Here is a 21,434-nt window from a genome sequence, read left to right as displayed (position 1 = left end):
CTCAGACTGCCAAGCTGGTCCCATAAGACTCCTCTGAAAAGACAACCTCAGCACCCTCCATATCCTTCCAGGGCCACCCATCACCTAGGTGGCCCACCCATGGGGAGGGGATAGTGTCTCTATTGGATAGATGAGAAAGTGGTAGAAATGGCCCACTATCACACCCCTGTAAGTGCCAGAATCAGGGCCAGAAGCTAAATCCATTTAACTCCAGTGCCGTCAGTGAGTAAAATCTGGAGGCAAATTCCATGAGCATGTGTCTTCTCCAACCACCACTCCAGAGATCTACTTTTGGGATTTGATGAATTCCCAACAGAGATGAGTCAATCAGAATAGGTGAGCAAGAAATAAAACTAGACCTGAAAAAGATATTCACAGTATGCCTCTTCTTATCTCAAGTGTTCATTTTATATGATGACATTTGTTACCTGATAAATTTAGGTTATAAATCTTTTAAAAATCCTCCTTTTCCTCTTCATCCTGAACATGCACTCCCCAATCCTTCAAATATTTGTCTTAGATTGAAAATATGGATTTCTTTTTTTTTCCATTTAGGTCTTGGGCCACAAGTTAGATTGGAATCTGATCATAGAAGGTTTCCCAGCTGTGTGTACATGTTGCTTCTATCGTTTTGTTTAGTTTTTTTTTTTTTCCTTTTCACCTTTGGGCATGTGCTTCAGAAAGCCTGTCTGGGTCTTTGTGCTCACCTGGGTTCATATTTGTGGACTGTTTCCACAGCTTTGTCAATTCTCTGTGAACATCAGAGTTTTATGCATAACAGCAATGGGTCATTAGTCCAATTAAGTCTGCAGCCATTTCAATGGCTTCTATAGGACGAGATGGAGCACAATATGTAATTTCAGCTTTTCTTGTGAGGTTTCAGTTTTCATGAACTAAATCATTTTATCAGTTTTTAAATTTTTTTTTACATGTCCCATTAAACTACAGAACTGGAACATGCTTGTGAATGGTTTCTTTCTGCTTTAACTCAAGGAGTTCCTGACATAACAAAAACTGGTAATTAACTGGCTCAGAGACTTTTACAATAGCCTCTTTAAATAAGTTCCAGCATGCAACCTCGCAGGCCCACTCCACACTGCTGATAGCACCGCAATGCACCCTCTATTAAACCAGCTATCACTCTGACCATCAGCTCCCTCACTCTCCGCCACGCTGTTGTTCTGCCTGGAAGTACCCACCTCTCTCCAGTTTCCCTCCTTAGTGAAGTCATCCCTTGATGTGGGACTCCTCCCTCTCCTTCTCAGCCAGGCCCTTTATTTGCTTCCTGAGAATTTAGCCTGAATAGCATCAGCATCACAGGCCGAGGGCTTCTGAGGCTCATTTTAAATGTAGATGATGCAAGGACTCAGTCCAGAAGAACATGCAGAGGAATGTCACCTCTGCTCTCAGACACACACTGTGAACCCTGATCCGCTACTCCACTTCTGCTTTCCACTACCAGCCTCAGTAAGAAAAGCCCCAGTTTCTTTCTGGAAATAATTCAGTCAGTTCAACAGCTTACCATAAAAGGCCCTACCCGGTCTTCCTGCTCCCAAACTTGCCCACCCCATCTACAGCTCCTTTTCCACAAAGCAGCCGTAATACTCTCTGAAAAATGTAGCATTTCTCCCTAAGGTTTTCACTGCCCTTAGAATAAACCGAATTCCTTACCAGGGCCAGGCTCATCTCTGAACACTGTCCTCATGCTCACTGTGTTCCTGCCTCCCTTCTGCTCCCCAAAGCGAAGCCGGCATCACTCTGGGGCCTTTGCATCAGCGGTGCCCTGGGCCTGCGGTGCCAATTTGCATACGTCAGGTTCCCTCTAGCCTCATGTCTCCACTCAGCAGTCATCTCTGGGAGCCCTTCCTTCACCACCACCACCACATACACATGGGCACACATACGCCACAAACCATTGTATCCCTGTATTATTTTATTTACTTTTATTTTTAATAACACTTACTCTACAGTTACTGCTACCATCCTTTGCCTGTCTGTACCTGTGCTTCACTTGTAGGATGTAAGCCCCTTGCGAGCAGAGACCTCGCCTTGCTTGTGCCACATCAATATTTTGTAACAGGAGCTACACAAAGAGCAGAAAGGGTTTTGTAACAGGAGCTACACGAAGAGCAGAAACTCCACCAATGACCAACACCCTGCCCTGTGGGCTCCGCAGCCTAGAAGAATAAGCAGATAAGAAAATATCATCTGAACTCAAGTACACTTTAAAAGTGCAACGGGGATGCACTATGGTGGTGAGCTGCAGAGGGCCTCGGGGGAGCAGAGCTCCGCCCCCACGTTAAACCACCAAGGTATGTGTAGATCAAGGATAGGTGATCTCTGGCAGAGGTTTGGTACTGAAACAAAGTGACTATGCCCTGAAGTTAAACACCAAACACCAAACTGAAATGAAGGCAGTTCCTGGTTAAATACACCAACCCTGTTACTAACTCACCCTGCTGTGCAAATTTATTAAAGCAGTCTCCAAATAAACAAGTCCTAAAACTAATCAGGAAGTGGAAAAACATAAAAATAATCCCCAGCCCACAACACACAACCATGAAAACAAGAAATAAAGAAAAATGTTCTATATAAAACCCGTGGGGCCAAACTCTGTCCTCAATTAGTGGTGGCGGCTGCCAGCAGAAGTCAATGGAGGTTTTCAGTCCAATAATAGAGGCAGAATTCCGGGCCCACGATGCATTGCATTTACTTTTAGGTAATAAATCAGGAATGTCAAGTGGATGTACGTGGGCTTCGATGATGTGATACTTAAGCTGAAGGGCAGTATCTTCCATGTTGAGATCCACTGGAGTGCAGGGCAGCCACAGAGGTTCTTCAGTGTGTGTGAAGAGACCCCCTGCGTGGGCTGTGCTGGGCATCGCTAGGCGGAGGGAACTCTTCCGGCCAGCCCCATGCCCTGCCCGGGACTGGCTGCATAATTTGAGGCCCCAGTGCAAAATGAAAATACCCCCTTGTTCAAAAATAATTAAGAAGTTCAAGATGTCAACAAAACATTAAATCAAATCCAAGGCCCTTCTGAGCACAGAGTGCTATGCAATTGTATAGGTTGTACACCCATGGAGCCAGCCCTGAGAGTAGGAAAAATTCTGGAATGCAAGCTTGGGCTCAGATTTAGAGCTCTCCACCAATGTCACAACTGACAATTTTTAAGCACTTCCTATGTACCAGGTACTGTTCTAAGTGCTTTACCATGTTAATTCATCAATGCTTCACAGCAAGCCCATGCAAAAAGAAGTCCAAATATACCCATTATAAATTGAAGAAATTGAAATGCCCAAGGTCATACAGCTTATAAGTGGCTGAGCCAAGATTCAAACCCACATGATCTAGTTCTATTAGCTACCTTCTACTGCTTGTTAGCAGTAGTCATGTCATTCTGTTTCTCTTATTCTAATAAGCCTTTTACTTATATCTCATGAGATTCATTTCCATCACAACCATAACCAAGGATTGTCTGAATTAAATTGTCCACTATGTGGCTTGTTACTTGCGTGACTTTGAACAAGTTCCTTGGCCACTCTAAGTTCAAATTTCCTCATCTGAATAAAAGAAATTAAAATAGTACTGATCTCATGATTGAGTTTGTTGAAGTGAAGTACCAGGTGCATAGGCAGTGCTCAATAAAATGTTAGCTCCTGCTATTACTATTATTATTTGCAAACCTTACATAAATCTTAAGCTGACTGTAATAAAATTATCGCTACCATGTATTGAAACTTATCATATACTAGGAAATTTACATAGATCATGTCATGTATTGCTACAAACCTAATGAAGAATACAAAGATAACTAAACAGGCAAAGAATAGTCTTTTTAACAAATGATGCCGGGACAACAACATATTCATATACATACAAAATAATAAAGGTAGACTCCTTCTTCACACCATACACAAAAATTCAAAATGGATTATAGACCTCAATGTAAGAGCCAAACTATAAAACTCTTAGAACAAAACATAGGACTGACTTTTTATAATCTTGGGTTAAAGCAATGGTTTCTTATACTGGGCACAAAAAGCACAAGCTACAAAAGAAAAAAAATAGAGAAATTGAACTTCGTGAAAATTTTAAAATTTTGTGCAAGAGAGGACACCATTAAGAAAGTGAAGAGAACCCATAAAATAGGAATAAATATTTGCAAAACATATATTTGATAAGGAAATTGTATCCAGAATATAAATAATTCTTACAACTCAACAATAAACAACCCAATTAAAAATCAGCAAATAATTTTAATACACATTCTTCAAAGACAATATACAAAGGGCCAATAAGCATGTGAAAGATCTTCAATATCATTGGTTGTTAGAGAAATGCAAATAAAAACCATAATGTGATACCACTTCATACCAAGATGGCTAAAATCAAAAGGACAGAAAATAACAAATGTTGTCAAGGATGTGAAGAAATTGGAACTCTTACTTATTGTTGGTGGGATTGTAAATGGTGAACCTGCTTTGGAAAATAATTAGATAGGTCTTCAAAAAGTTAAACAAAGAGTTACCATAAGTCCCAGCAATTCCCCTTTTAGGCATATACCCAAGAGATATAAAGACATATATTCAATACAAAAGCTTGTATACAAATGTTCATGGCAGCATTATCCATAATTACCAAAAAAGAACCCAAATGTTCCATCCACTGATGAATAGATAAACAAAATATGGTATATTTGTACAATGAAATATTATTCAGCAATAAAAAGTAATGAAGTACTGATACATGCAAAAGATTGGGTGAATCTTAAAAACATGTTAAGTAAAAGAAGCCAGCCACAAAAGACCACATACTGTGTGGTTTCTTTTACCATGAAATGTCTATCATAGACAAATCCATAGAAACTGAAATAAGTGGTTGCTAGGAGGGATGGGGAAAGGAGGAATGGAATATTCATGGGTATGGGTTTCTTTCGAGGGTGATGAAAATATTCTGGAATTAGATAGTGGTGATGGTTGCATGACTCTGTAAACATACTTTAAAAAATCACTGACTGAAATCCCTTTGATAGGGTAAATGTTATGGTATGTAAATTATATCTTAAAAACTGTTATGAACAACAAAATCCCAAATCCTAATAAGGTAGGTCTCATTTTCCCTGTTTGGTAGACAACAAACTGAGGTTCAGAGTGAATAAGGAACTTTCTTAGGGTCAAAGAGCAAATCAATAGGAGCTACCATAGAACCCTACCTGCATCTCATTTCCACATCTACACCCTTAATGAAACTGCTTCCAAAGCTCTGGTAACAACAACGACAACAAAAATTCCTTCTCAAAAGAAGGAAGAGGCTCCAGCTATATTTGGTTTAGATCTGAGGTCACTTAATTCAAGCCTCATTTTCTCAAGTCCTTTACTGCCAGCTTGTTCCTAGGCCCCGGGCAGATGGGTGTGTGGTGAGATACATGAGAAACCTATAAAAGGTCATAAACCTATGTCAGTCTGGCCACCGACCCAGACTGTGGCCTACTGGCTCTGCTGGAGAAGTCTATACCAACAATCAATAGTAATGGCAGTGGCTCAATTCAATTGCTCACGAATCCCCATCCATCATTAAGACAGCAGAATGGCAAGCCTGGCCTTGCTAGGACCTAGTCTTTCACATTCACAGCTTCATGCAAGTAGATGGCCCTTTCACTCTTAATGATTCCTCGTCTCGGAGCACTGACACGTCTCCTAAAGCAATGCCCAATAGTTATTCCTATTATTATACATTGCATTTACTATGGGCTGTATATCATAATTATCCACTGACCTGTCTTCTACTCCCTTTCCAGTGAGATTCTTAAAGAAATGACTGTGTTCACTTCAGTTAAAAATTTTCCACACCACGGAAACTTTCCATCACGTATTAACAAAAGTTCTAGTACCATTTCCTACATGTATACTGTATACTTGCTGAGTGCCAGGCTCTAGCCTAAAGTTTTATGACAGTGATCATATTTGATTCTCCCAACAATTCTATGAGGTAGAGACTATCACAACCCTGATTTCACAGCTAGTAAATGGCAGCCCAGTAAATCTCCTTGAATTTTTCTGACTCATATTCTCAGTCAGTGTCAACACTGTTCTTTCTGGGTCACTCTGTAAAGACATGGGATATGTTTTCATTGATTCAGATCTTACTGTATATGTATGCCCTGAGCAAACATAGATGCTGGGCAGAGTGGTACTGACTGGGACATGACAGGCAAACAGCCCTCTCTTGGATTTGATCAGAAACACTACCCCAGGGGTCAGCTGCCTAAATTCCAACCTTTCCATTCAGGAGGCAAGTTTATACAATTGTATATTTGAGAATTGCCTCTGTTAGAATTTGTTACCACATTAACACAAAGTGAGAAATGGTATTGTGTTTTTAAAGTCTGAGTAATTTTGCTGAATGCCTTTATTCCCATTTTGGAGAGATTGGAATGCTCTCTTACCATGTGGGGCTATTTTACTGACCAAGGACTCTGGCACTCACAGTCTGACAGTTTGTAACAATTTTCTGGGGTTTAGGAAATCACCTTCAGTGACTAAGGCAAGTCGTTAAAAAATGGGATTATTCCTCTATTCACAATTGGCTGGTTGAAGAATTTGAGGTGTTTTACTCACATCCCAAACATTCATAATGTCAGTGTTTAAAACCAGCTATTCCAGTTCAAAATTCTCAGCCATGACTTGAAAGGGGATCTCAAGTTCTCTCTTTGTGATGTCAGCCACAGCAGGATTCTCACACCTTTATCAACTCACCACAGCACTCTTAAAGGCCCTTTTTAATGGGCCTGCTGTTTCAACTTCACACTCAGGGACAGAATTTAAGACACGAGTTCTCACTAGTGTACACCTGTGAACAGTGAAAAACGCATGAAATATCCCTGTGTCCACCTTCTGCTGTCTTGGTCTAACACTCCATCTTAGCTCACTGTTTGTGCCATGTGCAACGAGGTCACCCACACTTTGCTGTCGTTGCCTGTTCTCCCTTTAGCTTAACACTGGAAAGTGGGTTTTCTATGCTTTTTTGTGGGGAGGTCAGTTGTGGCTTGGGATATGCATTTGTTTTGCTTTGTTTCATATGGCAGAGGGAGGGCTATGAAATGGGGCTTCTGTTTTCTTTACTGATTCCCCCTTTTCTTAGGCCCTGTCTCTCTTCCACTGTCTGGGGCACCATCTTTCCAAACCAGCATCCCCATTCTATCAGCTGGTTCTTCTACGCCTACACACGGCCCAAGGAGACATGTGGGGAGAGGGCGCGAGACAAGGTTTGAGCCAGTCAAGACCACAGCAGGCTGGGTTAGTTTGGAGAAGCTGTAGCAGTTGATGGTAACACAGATGCCAGCCAGGGGCTCCCAGCTCTTTGTAGGTATGAAGAAAATTGACCAGAACCCACCTCCCACCCATTCTGTGGCCTTTGGAAACCCAAAGCTCTCCTCCAGATTGCTGCTAATTCCAAGGGTTCTCTGATCAAGGTTTTTACCTCCAATTTCTGAACCAGCTACCTCTGTCCCACACATAGCAATCCCAGTGTGGAATCTGGCACTTTCTAAATTTTCTGCGATCAAATGTAAAAATCCTTCACTTAACTCTTGCGCAGTTTTATAAACTTTACTGAACCATCCCAGGCAGGTTTCTGCTCTCTCCCTCCACTTTCCCTCTTCACTTCTAGATTCTATTCACCCACTTAGCATGCCTAGCAGCTGCCTGTGCCCTGAGGGCCAGTCCAGGCTCCTCTCCCCAAGAGGCATCTCTTGAAACCAAAGACTCCTCTCCCTTAAAGAAACTCTGTTGTCAATTATTAGAATAAGAAAATGTTCCCTGTCCTGTTACCCTGGAAAACCCTGGGACTGTTGAGAATATGGGAAGAGGGAGTGTTCTGCTGAGGTGCCGCTGGGTACAAAGATGGAGTTAGGTAAGAGAGTGGGAGGGCAAGCAGGGACTGAGCAGGTAGATTAAGACATGGGCTGCACAGATGGCCAAATAAGGAAAGTAAGAGGAAGGGAGAGAGAGTTCAAGGAGAAGAAACACCAGTCACTGGGTGTCTGTAAGTAAACCCCTCTGAAAAAGACATCAAGGCAAGGGCAGCAAGAAAATCTTTCTCCGGAGCTAAGCCAGCAGAACTATTTCTCAACGCTGTGGAAACTCACAAGCACTCACCACTAATGCAGCTACGAATCTAGGCCTTCTAGGATGCTGGCATCTTATCTGACACTCTTCACAGGCAGAGCCTGCTGCAGAAGTGAGGTGAAGCTCAGCCTCCGAACTTTGAGAGCCTTGAGGCTTGCAACAGGTGTTGATGGTTTTTAATTTGGCTCAGCATCATCCCCTTCCTGCAACCTCATGAGCTGATCTCAGCAACAATGTGTTCACTCAGGTGGGGAGTGTTGGGGAATGCAGGTGGGGAGTGTTGGGTTCTAGTTCTGATTGAACAAATAGCTAACTGTGTGGACAAAGGGCAATTTTTTGACTCTGTTTGAGTCTCCGTTTCTTTACCTATCAAATGTAGACAATAACACTGGTCTCATAGGACACTTACAAGGACCAGAGACAATCTATAATAGGCACAGGGTCTGACACATAGGAGCGGCTCAGTAAAGGGCAACTGAAGCTGGCTCTGCATACAAGTGGATATGAATCATTTAGGTTTAATTATCATCGCAAACAATAACAAATGTAATATGTCCCATTAACTTTATTGTGAGTTTTATTTCACTGTGATCAGTGATATGTTGATAAATATATATTAACAATTATAGTTAAATCACAACCAGACCCCTGATTTGTATCATTTGCTGATTTCCATGATGTCAGTTCTACCACCCTGAACGATTTCAGTTTGAAATGTGATGCCCCTGGGCACAGAGCTGGGAAGAGAATGGTGCATCAAGAGGCATGTGACCGGCCAGGACGCCTCTGACAATTCTGACAATAGTCTCAAATCTGTTCAGATGTCACATATTGGTGCTTGCAAATTAAGTCATGCACTTACAAATAAAAAAAAAAAAAGAAGAAATATTGTACAGCACTCTCACTAAATCAAGAATAGGCTCTTCACAGGAAAAAGAGATTGCTCCTTTAGTTCTCCATATGCCCCTAACTCCATATTCTGCCACTCCTTGGTCACCATTTGAGTATTAATAATTTTTAAATTAGCAAACCCCTGAGGGGTGTGTGTGTGTGTGGGTGTGGGTGTGCCCGCACACACACGTGCAAACTGAGATTTTCCCACCTCGTCTCTGACTATCCACATAAGTATGGATTATATTTGAAAATCAGTCTTCACTAAACTCTTATAATAGCTTGTAACATCAATTTAACGATAGATAAAATAAAGGAAAATTATACTCTCCTTCATTTAAACACTAAGCCCTTTTAATTGTTTTATTTAAAAACCTCATTTCCCCCTGTAATTATCAATATATTTCCATCACCCCAGGAAATAAAAAGTCTCCTTTCAGGGGCAATTTTAACACCTGTAAATCCCCCAGCTGGTAGAATGAGTCTGTTAAGAGCTAGAAAGGAAAAGCGCTTGTTTTATAGTCTGGCAGTTTCTCAGTTTGCTCTTTATTTTTTTAATCCTTTCATTGCATTTTTGATTAGTGCTGGATAAATAATGTTTGTATTAAAAATCCTACTGTATGATTGTACTCGGCATTCTTGCTACCAGTTTCCCAGATTCCACATTGAATAATATATCTGTCTCCATGTACGACTTTCGATGGTCACATACAGAACCGGAGGGACCCAGATCATCTCACTCCAACTGTTACTTTTCAAATAAGAGAATCAAGGTCCAGAATGATACCACGGTTTGATCATGTGGAGATCTGGCCTTTTACAATTCTCCAGGCAGCCACAGCCACTGCTGCCCTCCATGCTTCCACCCCACCCCACTACACACTCACAGTGGGGTGTAGAGTCACAAAATTCAGCAGAAACTAAAACATCAGCTATGCCCCACCCAAAAACAAAAAAGTAAAAATTGTAATAATAATCATTTATTTCTTTAATAAATACTTATTGGGTCAGGCGTGGTGGCTCACGCCTGTAATCCCAGCACTTTGGGAGGCTGAGGTGGGTGGATCGCTTGAGGCCAGGAGTTCGAGACCAGCCTGGTCAACATGGCAAAACCTCATCTCTACTAGAAATACAAAAATTAGCCGAGTATGGTAGAATGTGCCTGTAGTATCTGCTACTTGGGAGGCTGAGGTGGGAGAATCGCTTGAACCTGGGAGGTTGAGGCTGCAGTGAGCCAAGATCGCACCCCTGTACTCCATTGTGGGTGACAGAGTGAGACACACACTCCCTCTCTCTCTCTATATATATATATATATGTGTGTGTGTGTGTATACGTGTGTGTGTAATATATACATGTATTTACTGGACACTTATTATACCCTGGGTACTGCCATTTTGATACTACATATATATATATATATATATTTGAGATGGAGTCTCACTCTGTCGCCCAGGCTGGAGTGCAGTGGCATGATCTCTGCTCACTGCAACCTCTGTCCCCCAGGTTCAAGCAATTATCCTGCTTCAGCCTCCCAAGTAGCTGGGATTACAGGTGTCTGTCACCATGCCTGGCTAATTTTTGTATTTTTAGTAAAGATGGGCTTTCACCATGCTGTCCAGGCTGGTCTTGAACTCCTGGCCTTGTGATCCACCTGCCTGGGCCTCCCAAAGTGCTGGGATTATAGGCGTGAGCCACCACACTCAGCCTATACTACACATTTTTAAGCTTGTGATAGATACTTGTTTCCTTAAGCTCCTGTATCATTAGTGTAATACACAGCTCTCCAGCTCTCTCAGATGGAAATAAACCTTGTTAAAGAAAGCTTGTAGATTTGCCCATTATATCCACCAGAAATTTGACAAAACCTGGATATTGTGCTCTGTGTTGTTTGTTTAACTCTAGACTTTATAAAGACAACAAAGGATTTAGTGAAATGATCAAACCCTTAGTGTGAAAGAACACTCTATAGTTTACTAAACTGTTCATTTAAATATAACTATGTGCCATAAATGAAGTTCTCCTCCAAACCTCCAATGAAAAGAGGGTGGTTTTTTAAATAGACAGTTCTAGAAACATACTCAGCTCCAGGAGGTGCCGGGTGAACTTCAGCAAGGTACTCCACTCCTCTGGGACTCAGTTTCCTCATCTGAAAAAACAGGAATAATACCACTTAGCTCAAAGGCTTGTCAGGAGCTAAAACCTAATCACATGTATAAAGCTTCTAGCACAGCACCCCAGGACAATTGGCTTGCACACATGAGCCCCCTGTCCGGTGTCTACCCTACTCAAGAGATGGAAGGGGAGTTGACAGGAAAAAGAAAATTTAGGGGGATGCACAGGAGAAGGGGATGGATGCAAAAGGAAAGGTGTGGTGGGGGGAGAAAGGGAGAGAGAATGGAAAAACAATGACTAAGCCATGGGACCCAAAGAACAGGAAAGGAAGAGACTGGTGTTTAAGAGCTACTGGGACTCTGTCTAAGAGCCTTTCTTAGGCGATGTTAATCCCAGTTTCGGAGAAGGCAGCTTTGGCACAGAGTGAGAAGGTAAAAAGGCCTTCTTCTCAGTCAGAAAAGATCTATCATCCCCCACAGATTTCCCCATTAGAAAAATGAATGCTAATCCACTCACAAAAATAGTTCTACTAAAAGGCCCCACATTCTGAGGGAGTCGTTTCCATATGGGCTCTCTCATAGTTGGCAACCTTATTTGCAAAGCCTGGTGTCCTTCAGTGGTCTTCCAAATTTGGTGAAACTCCAAACAGTCCTGAACTCAGAAAATAATTCTCTAATCCAACTGTTTTTCTAGCAATTGAATCTTTATGGCTCTGAGCCTGGTATTTTTATCTATGCCATTCAAAAAATCTGATTAATTTGTATAGACTGTACTATGGGGCATAAAGAATTTTCATGAGTGTTTTCACAGATCATGTAAAAATACTGGTTCCACACCAAGCCATTTCTACTGACTAGAAAGCAAGATAGGAAATCATAGATGAAATGAACACAATTTTTTATTAAGGGACATATTAATAAGGGGGCAATGGTGATGCAAGCCAAAGTCAGCTTATTTCCCAATACAGGATCAAATGTCTTTTTCTTTTGTTTTATATGATGTAGAGGATTTGAATGGAATTAAACACAAGTGGTAAGAGATGCTCTAGTCTCCGTCCTATGTAACAAACGACCCTAGAACTTACTGACTTAATGACCATTTTATTGTGTTTCATGAATTGTCAGGTCAGGAATCAAGCAGGGCTCAGCTGGATGATTCATCTGCTCCTAGTGAAGTCAACTGAGGTTATTGGGTGGCACTTAGTTGGCATAAGGGTATGTAGTTTCAAGATGGCTTCACTCACATGTCTGGTACCTTAAGGACAGCTAGAAGGCTCGGCTCCATTGTGGTTGCTGATGAGCACAACTACGCCTGGCCTCTCTTGCATGTTGGTCTCAGGGCAGCTGGATTAGTTGTATGACGTTGACTTCTCCTAGAAAAAGTGTCTCGAGAGACTCTACGGGGAGCTTTACCGCCTTCTCTAACCTAATCTCGGAGGTCACATAATGTCACTTCCCCTTCATTCTATTGAGTCTAAGCAAGTCATAAGGTCAACCCAGATTCAAAGGAGGATATTAGGCTCTTCTCAAATAGCAAAGTATAAAGTTACACTTTAGAAGATGTGTGGGATGAGGACATTATTGCAAAATACAATCTGTAACTGGGAACTGGGGACAAAAATCTCTGATTGCCTTCCCATGGCATGGTGTCTAAAATATCCAATATCAGCTTTAAGGCCAAAAGTGGCTTTGCCATCATTGAGAGATTCTTTGTCCTGACCTGAAGTTGTTTGTTCACACAGTGCAATCTTATAATACCTACTTCCTGCCATCCCAGTCAAAGACTTAGTGGATGTGGGTCTGCCAGGGCCAGCAAGGTAGTGACTTGGGGCATCAATCTATAAAGAGTGATAAATTAACACTTAGACCTAAAATAAAATTACTGGAAGTGAAATAATATGGAGAAAATTGAATACATCAGAAGTCCTCTAAGGCTGCATGCAATGTATCATTGGAACAAATGCCTTGATAGACTCCCAGAGGTGGGAAGTGAGACTCAAAGGGAGCATGCTTAAGTAACAGCAGAGAGTCACCGACATACATTCTCAGGAGAGTAGATCCAGACAACTCAGAACTTTTGCCTTCCTGGATAGATATGCAAGTCTGGGACCAGAGATGAATTGTTTGTAAGCATAGAAAGCAGGCAGAATGCTACCACCATTCCTTCATCACTGCACATCCCTCAAGCCAACCTCAACTTCTCTAAAAAAATACTAAACAAATAACTAAAGAGTAGCATTTCACTGTCAGGCCCCAGACTCTAGAACCATTATCCTAGGCATGAAATCTCCCATCCAAGTAACCATGGTTCAAGGTTGAGTGATGGGCACAATGCTGGAGCAATAGGCTTGAGACTCAGGCTTCACTCTCTGACATTTACACTGCCCTCTGGAAGCTCTTGTCTCAATTCTGATAAATTTTTTGATTTGTTAAACAGGAACAATAACAATATTTACCTCCATAGCATTGTTATATAAACAGTTGAGATAATGCCTGAAGCAACCAGTGAAAGCTGGGAATCACATTCTTGTTGTTGTTGTTGTTGGTGTCATGGTGGGGGTGGCATTTTTATCCTACTTCCTAAGCACTTGCTTGGCCACAGTACAATTTCCAAATGCCATAGGTTTGGCCGGTGTCACCTTCCCCATTACAGACTTCTCCTTGTTGATACAGGGTTTGGGGAAAGGCTCTCAAATTAAATAAAATACAGAAGATAATCTACCATCTCGGAACACACAGCACTTGATATTGCAGAGCAAGGAGCTTGCATTCTCCTGGAGCTAGTCTTTTTACTTTGGCAGCAGAGTAATTTTCAAATAAATATAAGTTCCAATAAGAACAGTGCCAAGACCCAGTCGTGACAAAGCGACCAGCCAAACTAATGGAGTTATTAGAGATGTTCTCTTAAATAGAGAACTAAATGTTGATTGAATGTGAAAACTATGTAATGCTCAGCCTTCACTTCAATAGTATGGCATTTTTTAGGATTTGGGGCCAGCCACCTAATTTCCAAATGCCTGGATGTATTCAGAAGTCAAATCATCCAGGTTTCTCTGACAAAGATGAGCTAGACCGACAGACTCCCCTAAAGACGATTCAGAGGAGATGCCTCCGCATCCCTACATCTCTTGCTGCTTCTCCCTTTTGCAGAAGTAAACATGCCACAAAACAGGGTGAGACGTTTGCAAACCAGCTCTGCAGCTGCTTCGTTACTCTACTAATATCAATATTAATTTTTGCAGGCTTCCTTTCTCAGCACATCAGGCTAGAGGTGCAACTTGTACGCATCCTAGTGTTTGGCAAGGGGATTTGTGAGCCTGCTCTAAAGGGCAGCTCCTCTGCCACTTCCCCTGTGGCACCATGCAAAAATCTAGTTCAAGCCCAAGACAGCAGGGAAAGAGCAGGGGAGGCAAAGTCAAGCCTCACAGGCCAGATCACAAAGGCTGAAAAACAAGTACCTGGGTATTACGTGCCTGCCTCTCTGGTGTTTTCGCCGCCAATTTCCCACTTGGCCACATGTGCACGTTTAATTAATGTTCTGCTCATCACCTCCTGCAAGTCATTAATAATGATGCTCTGTAGGCGCCGGCCCATCTCAGAGCCTGCCAGAAGCACGCCGCTGGCCACCATCTCCCAGTCACTCCACGGCCGCCCACTGCTGCTCACGTGGCCTTCCAGCCGGGTTTCAATACAGGAGACAGCTCAGAACCAGCCCCGCTGAATTCATCTTTCAAGTGAGATTTCTGGATGCATCCATTTCATTTCCTTCACCCACTAATGTTGTGGACTTTTTTTTTAATTCTATTAAAAAATGCAATTAAATTTGTCTCATGGAATTTGCTCTTTAAAAATCCAGACAGCTGCTTGCTCATGGTGGCATTATGCTCTTGATTCTTACACATTTTTTTCCTCATCTCCATTCCATTACTTTACTGAGGATTAAAGACAGGCTTACCAGATGGCAAATGCCAGGATCTCTTCCCACCCCCACCTTCCATTCGGAAGACTAGTATCATATCAGCCATAATACACAGCCCAGGTTCCTCTATGCAGCTTTTGGCAGACACCAGCAATTGTTTCATTTAAATTCATTAGCCAATGCCTAAAACACAACAAGAGGGCAGGAGGTTAGGAAGGAGAAAACCTGAGCACTGCTGGGAACGCCACGTCCGTGTCTCCGTGTGCCTCAGTTTCTTCATCTCTTCCGTCTCAGTCGCCTCCTCCACCATTTCTCAGCCATAAAGCATTCATTAGGCTGTGAAGCAAATGAGGTAATGTCTGTGGTGAGATGGTTTTGCGTTTCCAAAGAAAGACACCATATAAAAAGCATTCTGATTGCTAACAGTCAGGGATGCTGAGGATTGGGCCTGGCTGGCTTTATAAACTATTTAACTGCCTGCTTCTTGCAAAAACTATTTTTATCAGTTAATTACACATTTTTCTTATTAAATAACAATGTGAAAGCATTTCTTGCTCATTTTCCTGTCATGATTAATTTAATCTGCCTCCCTTTATTGAAAGTCCAGTTTTCTTCCCCTCGTCTTATCCACCCTGATAGGCTAGTAGAAGTCCCATACTGTTCAGCCCCCTTGATTAACATTAACCCATTCAACTTCAATCTTTTTCTTATCTGGAGTCTCTGAAAGAGTTTCTTTTTCTCCCCAAACTGTGTGTCTGGTACCTAAGGAAGCACTGGACATTAAAGGATGGAAATTGCCCTCACAGGTAGCTTTCTTTCTCCTTTCCATTCTTGTGCCCTCCCTCAACAGGCAAATTCCCAGAGGCAGAAAGGATTTAAGTTCAGCCTCCAGCCATGTCCTGCATGGGAAGGAGGCCAGAGAGTCAGTGAAGGGAGCCTTGGTCACGTTCGATTTCAAAACAGGCACATGTGTGATATGACCGGGATTGGACAGGAGTGAGAGGGAGCACGCCAATGCCACCGGCAGTCACTGCCTGGGGTACTCTTTTGTAAGATTATCTGTTATTATGAATGAAAATTCCTAATTATAATAAGCTTAAGCCCTTGACATGGAAAGAGGACATGAGGCAGGCCCTCGTACTATTGCTCAAATGCACAGAAAGAGAATGAGCTTCGAGAAGAGAAATCACAATTTTTGAGGCAAAATAGCCAACCATGACAATGACAGAAATGGTAACAGAAGAGGTCACCACATGTGTTTTCCAGCTGTCGCAACACTGTACAAGCGATGGGATGGCCCTTCTGAGGTTGGGCTGCAGAAAGGCTATGTCTTCTCTCCTGGAAGCCCTCTCTCACCTGCTGGCTCACACTAAGGAAAGCAGCTGCCACAGGGCAAGCTGTCCCGTGATGAGCTCCAGGTGGCAAGAACCTAAGGAACAGCCAATGAAAAACCAAGGCCCTTTGTCCCAGAGCCCATGAGAAACACAATCCCACCAATAACCGCACAGTGGGCATGGAAGTAGATACTTCCCCTAGCTGAGGATACAGACAAGGACGCGGTTCCAGCTCCACATTGATCACCACCACATAGCCAATGTTGAGACAGAAGCTCTCAGTTAATCCACGTCTGTATTTCCACATCCCACAGAGACTGTGAGATGGTAAATGCCTGTTGTTTTTTTTTTAAAGCTGCTAAATTTGTTACTCAGTAGTAGATAACTATTACACCATCCCTCCCACAGTCAAGATAATCCAGAAATACCGTGGGATACTACAGTCATGAGGAAAAGCACAGTCCTACCTTATGCCCATAAACTCACTAATCAACCCAAACCCTCTTTCTTTTTGGATGTGGTCTTAAAACCCTTCCCAACACAACTCTCCAGGCAGGTACATCCAGCCTGTTGTTTGGAGATGAGAAAAAACTATTGCTGTCCCTGGAATAATGCAAAGAGAGGAAAACTCCAAGTTAGAAGACCTGATTCCTACTTACAAGCCAAGACGCTTTGGGCAGGTCATTTATACTCTCTGAACTTCATTTTTCTCCTTGATAAATTGGAGATAACTGCTTGGTTGCTCTGAGGTACAAGAAACAGAATTCTCAACTTAAAAAAAAATCTAAAGAGAATTGTGTCTTTTCCCAGTCTGCCACCTTCTATGTGTTGGCATCTCCCCTTACAGCCACAGGACAGTTGCAGCAGCTCCAAGCCTCATGTCCTCCCAAAATAATGCCCTTGGGCACAAAAAGGAAGTATTCTTGTCTCCTGGTCTATGTGTAAGAAAAAATTTCCCCAAAAGTTTCCCTAACAGAGTTCCCCAGATGTCATCTTGGCCAGACCCAGCTTACACACCTACCCCTAAAATCATCACTGGCTGAGTGAATCAAGGTCACCATGATCGTCTGAGACCAACCACATTTCACCCCTGAGACTGGGAGAGGCCTGGCCTCCTGTGGAGCAGATGGCCATCCAGAGAAGAACTGATAAAATTTGAAGTTCTGTGCATGTAAAATGAAGATGGGAAAGTTGCCATTGGGTAAGTGTGTTAGTTTGCACAGGCTAGGCCATGCTGGAGTGTAACATGCATGATGGCTTAACCCAATAGAAACTTATCTCTTGCTCACACTACATGCCCAGCACAAGTCAATGAAGGGCTCTTTCTTTTTCCACAGAGTGACTCAGGATCAGACTGACAGAGGCTCCACTTCATCAGCACAAGGCCTCAGGTTTACTCCCGAAGCAGAGGGAGAAGCTGGAGAGGTCACTTTCCCTCACACTTCTTTGGACAGAACCAGTGAGTGGCCCTTCCCAACTGAAAGTGTAGTCTCCCATGTACTAGAAAGAGGAAAATGAAACAGGAATTGTTCAGACCCCATTAGGCAAACAGCAATGTCTGCAATAAAGTCTTATCTCCTCACAAGGTTTTTGTGACATTCAAATGAGATAATGTATTAATTCATTTTTCAAACATTTATTAAGCACATAAGATCTACCAAGCCCTGGACTGGGATAGATACAAGGATCAATAAGACACAGTCACCACTCTCCTGGCAGATATAACCATTCAGAAGATACCAAACATATCAGAATATCATTCAAAGTTTACTTGTCCTTTCTTCCCCTTCTAGGCCCTGAGTGCTCACCTCACAAATTTTATCTCCCTATTGTTGGCTTAAAAGCTTTTGCCATGGTTTCAAGAGGGGTCATGGCCAGAAAGGACACAGGGCTAATTGGGAGTGGCACAGCATCCAGGGATTGTAGTAGAACACGGTGAGACACTCACAGATGTCATCTTTTCCTTGATCTCTCTTGTCTCACAGAGTGTTAAAAGAATGAGTTATTACCTGATTTCTTTCCAAAACCCTTTTTGTGCAGTGCATGAGAGAGAAGAGGTTCCTGCCTGAGTCAGTTCTAACAATCCACTCCCCTCCCTCCTCAAGCTCGTCTCCTTTAGCCGGCCTTGTCAGCAACTCGGTGTCTGCTGGTTTCACCCCTCTCATGAATGTCAGCTTCCTAAAGAAGAGGTCATGATGCTGTTAGGATTGACTAGCCTGCAGTTACAGACAGTCCCTGAAATTGCAGTGGCTTCATACAAAGTGCTCACCAGGATCACCTGATCAGTTCAGGGCTGAAGGGAGGGTTTTCTCCATACAGTCTTCAGAGATCCAGGCTGATGGTGGTTTTCCATTTTCAACCACGGTTTCTAGGGTTGCCCTAGGCATTGACAGCCCCACCAACCAGAGGGAAAAGATCATGGGCAGTGCATGTGGGAGGTTTTCAGTGGGCTGGGCCTGAAAATAGTACCAAGCACTTCTGCCCACAAACCTCTGGAGAGAACTCAGTCGTGTGACCACACCTAACTGCTGGGGTGCTGGGATATATAATTTAATTGTGTGCCCAGGAAGAAAGAAAAACAGATTTTGGTGGATAGCTAGCAGTCTCCCCCATACTCACCCACACAATTTCCTATTTTTCAACTTGGCAAAGCTGAGACCAGGGAGTATTTCTATACAGCAATGTACTCTTTGGCCTACCAAGAGGCCACATTTTTTTATGGGAGAAGATTCACAAGTACCTTGGTGCAATTAATGGGCAAAGACCTGACCCACCACCCATTTCTCCTGTGGTATTGCTACACCTAGATTCTTGGTCAGGTCCCCCAATTCTAGACATAAAACCTTAAGGATGTGAAGTGATCTGGACATTTCCAACCTAAGGAGAAATCAAAGGACTCTTCCCATGTAAAATTCATCCTTTTCCAAACAGTCACCAAAAAGATAAGGCTTATGTGACAATAAATTCAGCAGCCATGAGACTTGAGGAGAGGGGCTTCCTAGACACCTTCCATTCATTCACCCACTGAACACATGTTTATGGAACATCCAGGGGGTGCCAGGCACTGTATTAGGCACAAGAGATACACTGATGAATCAGAACGATGTGTCTCGTGGACCTCAGAGACTAGATCAAAGAAAGAAAGTATGCAAGAATATAAAAGAAACACATTTAATGATAATTATAAAAGAAAAATAGGGCTAAGGCAGAGCATAACAGCAGGAGTGGGGAATGGTGATATGTAAATTAAGACCCTAAGGATGAGATGTTAGCCACACAAAGGGAGCGGAGGAGGTGGTGGGCACTCCAAGTAGAGAACACAGTGTGTGCAGGGTCTGGGAAAGACAGCAATCGGCGTGACCAAGGAACAGAGAGTTGCCAGTGTGGCCGAAGATAAGGAGGGAAGCATGAGTGGGAGGTGAAACTGGAGAAGCTGGCCAGAGCCAGATCACGAAGAGTTTTATAGGTCATGATAGGAGGCATTTGAGTTTGATTCTGAATGAAATGAGAAGCCATCAGGCTTTTAAGTAAAGTGAAGGGACATGATTCCAACTGTATTAGTTAGCTAGGGCTGCCGTAACAAAATACCAAGGCTGAGTGACTTAAACAGGAGAAATTTACTGTCTCATCGCTCTGGAGGCTAGAAGTCAAGATCCAGGTGTTGGCAGTGTCATTTCCTCCTGCGGCCTCCAAGGGAAGATCAGTTTCAGGCCCCTCTCCTAGCTGCTGGTGGTTGGCTGGCAATCTTTGGCACTACTTGCAGACGGTGCTTAACTGTTCCTTCACATCATCTTTTCTCTGTACAAGCCTCTTTCTTTCCAAGTGGCATTCTTTTTATAAGGACAGCAGTCATATTGGATAGGAGCCCACTCTAATTCCGCATGACTTCATCTTAGCTAATTACGTCTGCAACAACCCTATTTCCAAATATGGATACATTCTAAGGTACTAGCGGTTACAACTTCATATAATTTTGGGGTGGGGACATAATTCAACCCATAACACCCACATTTTAAGATTAGTTTCTGCTAAGTATGGATGGGAAGAAGGGGTGATTGGCATGAAGGTGCAGAGGCAAGATCTGGGAGACTAGGGTCACTGCTGCCAAGGTGATAGTTGATGTGGGCCTGGGCTAGGTGTCCCAGGAGAGATTGTGTTGATAAAACCAGCATGACTGCTGATAGATTGTATTTCACTGGCGAGGAAAATGGGTGACACAAGGATGACGCTTCAGTTTCTGGCTTGAGCAAGGAGGAAGATGTTGATGTAGTTTAGGAGAGGAAGAGGAAGTGGGAGTTAGAGACATGTTTTTGGGAAGACTCCCATGGTTTTATCTGGGCAATGTTAAGTTTGAGATATGTGTGAACCATCCAGATAGATATACCAAGTAGACAGTTGCATCTAAGGATCTGGAGCTCTAAGGAGAGGTCTGCTCTAGAGATTTAAACGTGGAGTCATGAGTGTAGAGATGAATTAAAGTCACCAAGAACAACTAAGGTGCAGAGCCACTGTTGCTCCTTCGCAGGGTTGGTTATTCTTCTCAGAGGGCTGAGACCCTGACTGTCTAACAAGCTAACCCCTGATGGTTCCGTCTCAGGCTTCACAGAGATTCTCTGGGTCCTTGGTTTCTAGAGAACAGGAAGACAGTGCTCGCAATTCTCTCCCAGGTTTATACAAATCGTTCATCATCTTATGTCCAAGAACACCCATGCAGCCCAAGGTACATAGCGACCTACACCGCATGAACGTTGGTGAACACACATACGCACGCCCCATCCCTTCAACAGAAATGACCTAAACTTTGTGAGGTTCACATGTCCCTAGAGATGATCTCATTTGCCTGCTTCAAAAGCGCTTTGGTCTGCACAGCCTGTAGCAGCAAATTTACACTTCAAAAAGCAGACAGCTTTTTCCACATCTTATTCACTTAATGGGTGAGAATGTAAAATTAGTTCCGTTGCTGATGAGGACCTTGAGCCAAATGAAAAGTGTTCATTTGTCAGCACAGACTTACAGCCTGAGACATGATTATATAGCTAATCCAATAAT

Source organism: Sapajus apella, unplaced genomic scaffold (genome assembly GCF_009761245.1).
Source record: "Sapajus apella isolate SASKATOON/1434 unplaced genomic scaffold, GSC_monkey_1.0 scaffold64, whole genome shotgun sequence".
Taxonomy (NCBI): domain Eukaryota; kingdom Metazoa; phylum Chordata; class Mammalia; order Primates; family Cebidae; genus Sapajus; species Sapajus apella.
Note: the sequence above shows the minus strand (reverse complement) of the source record.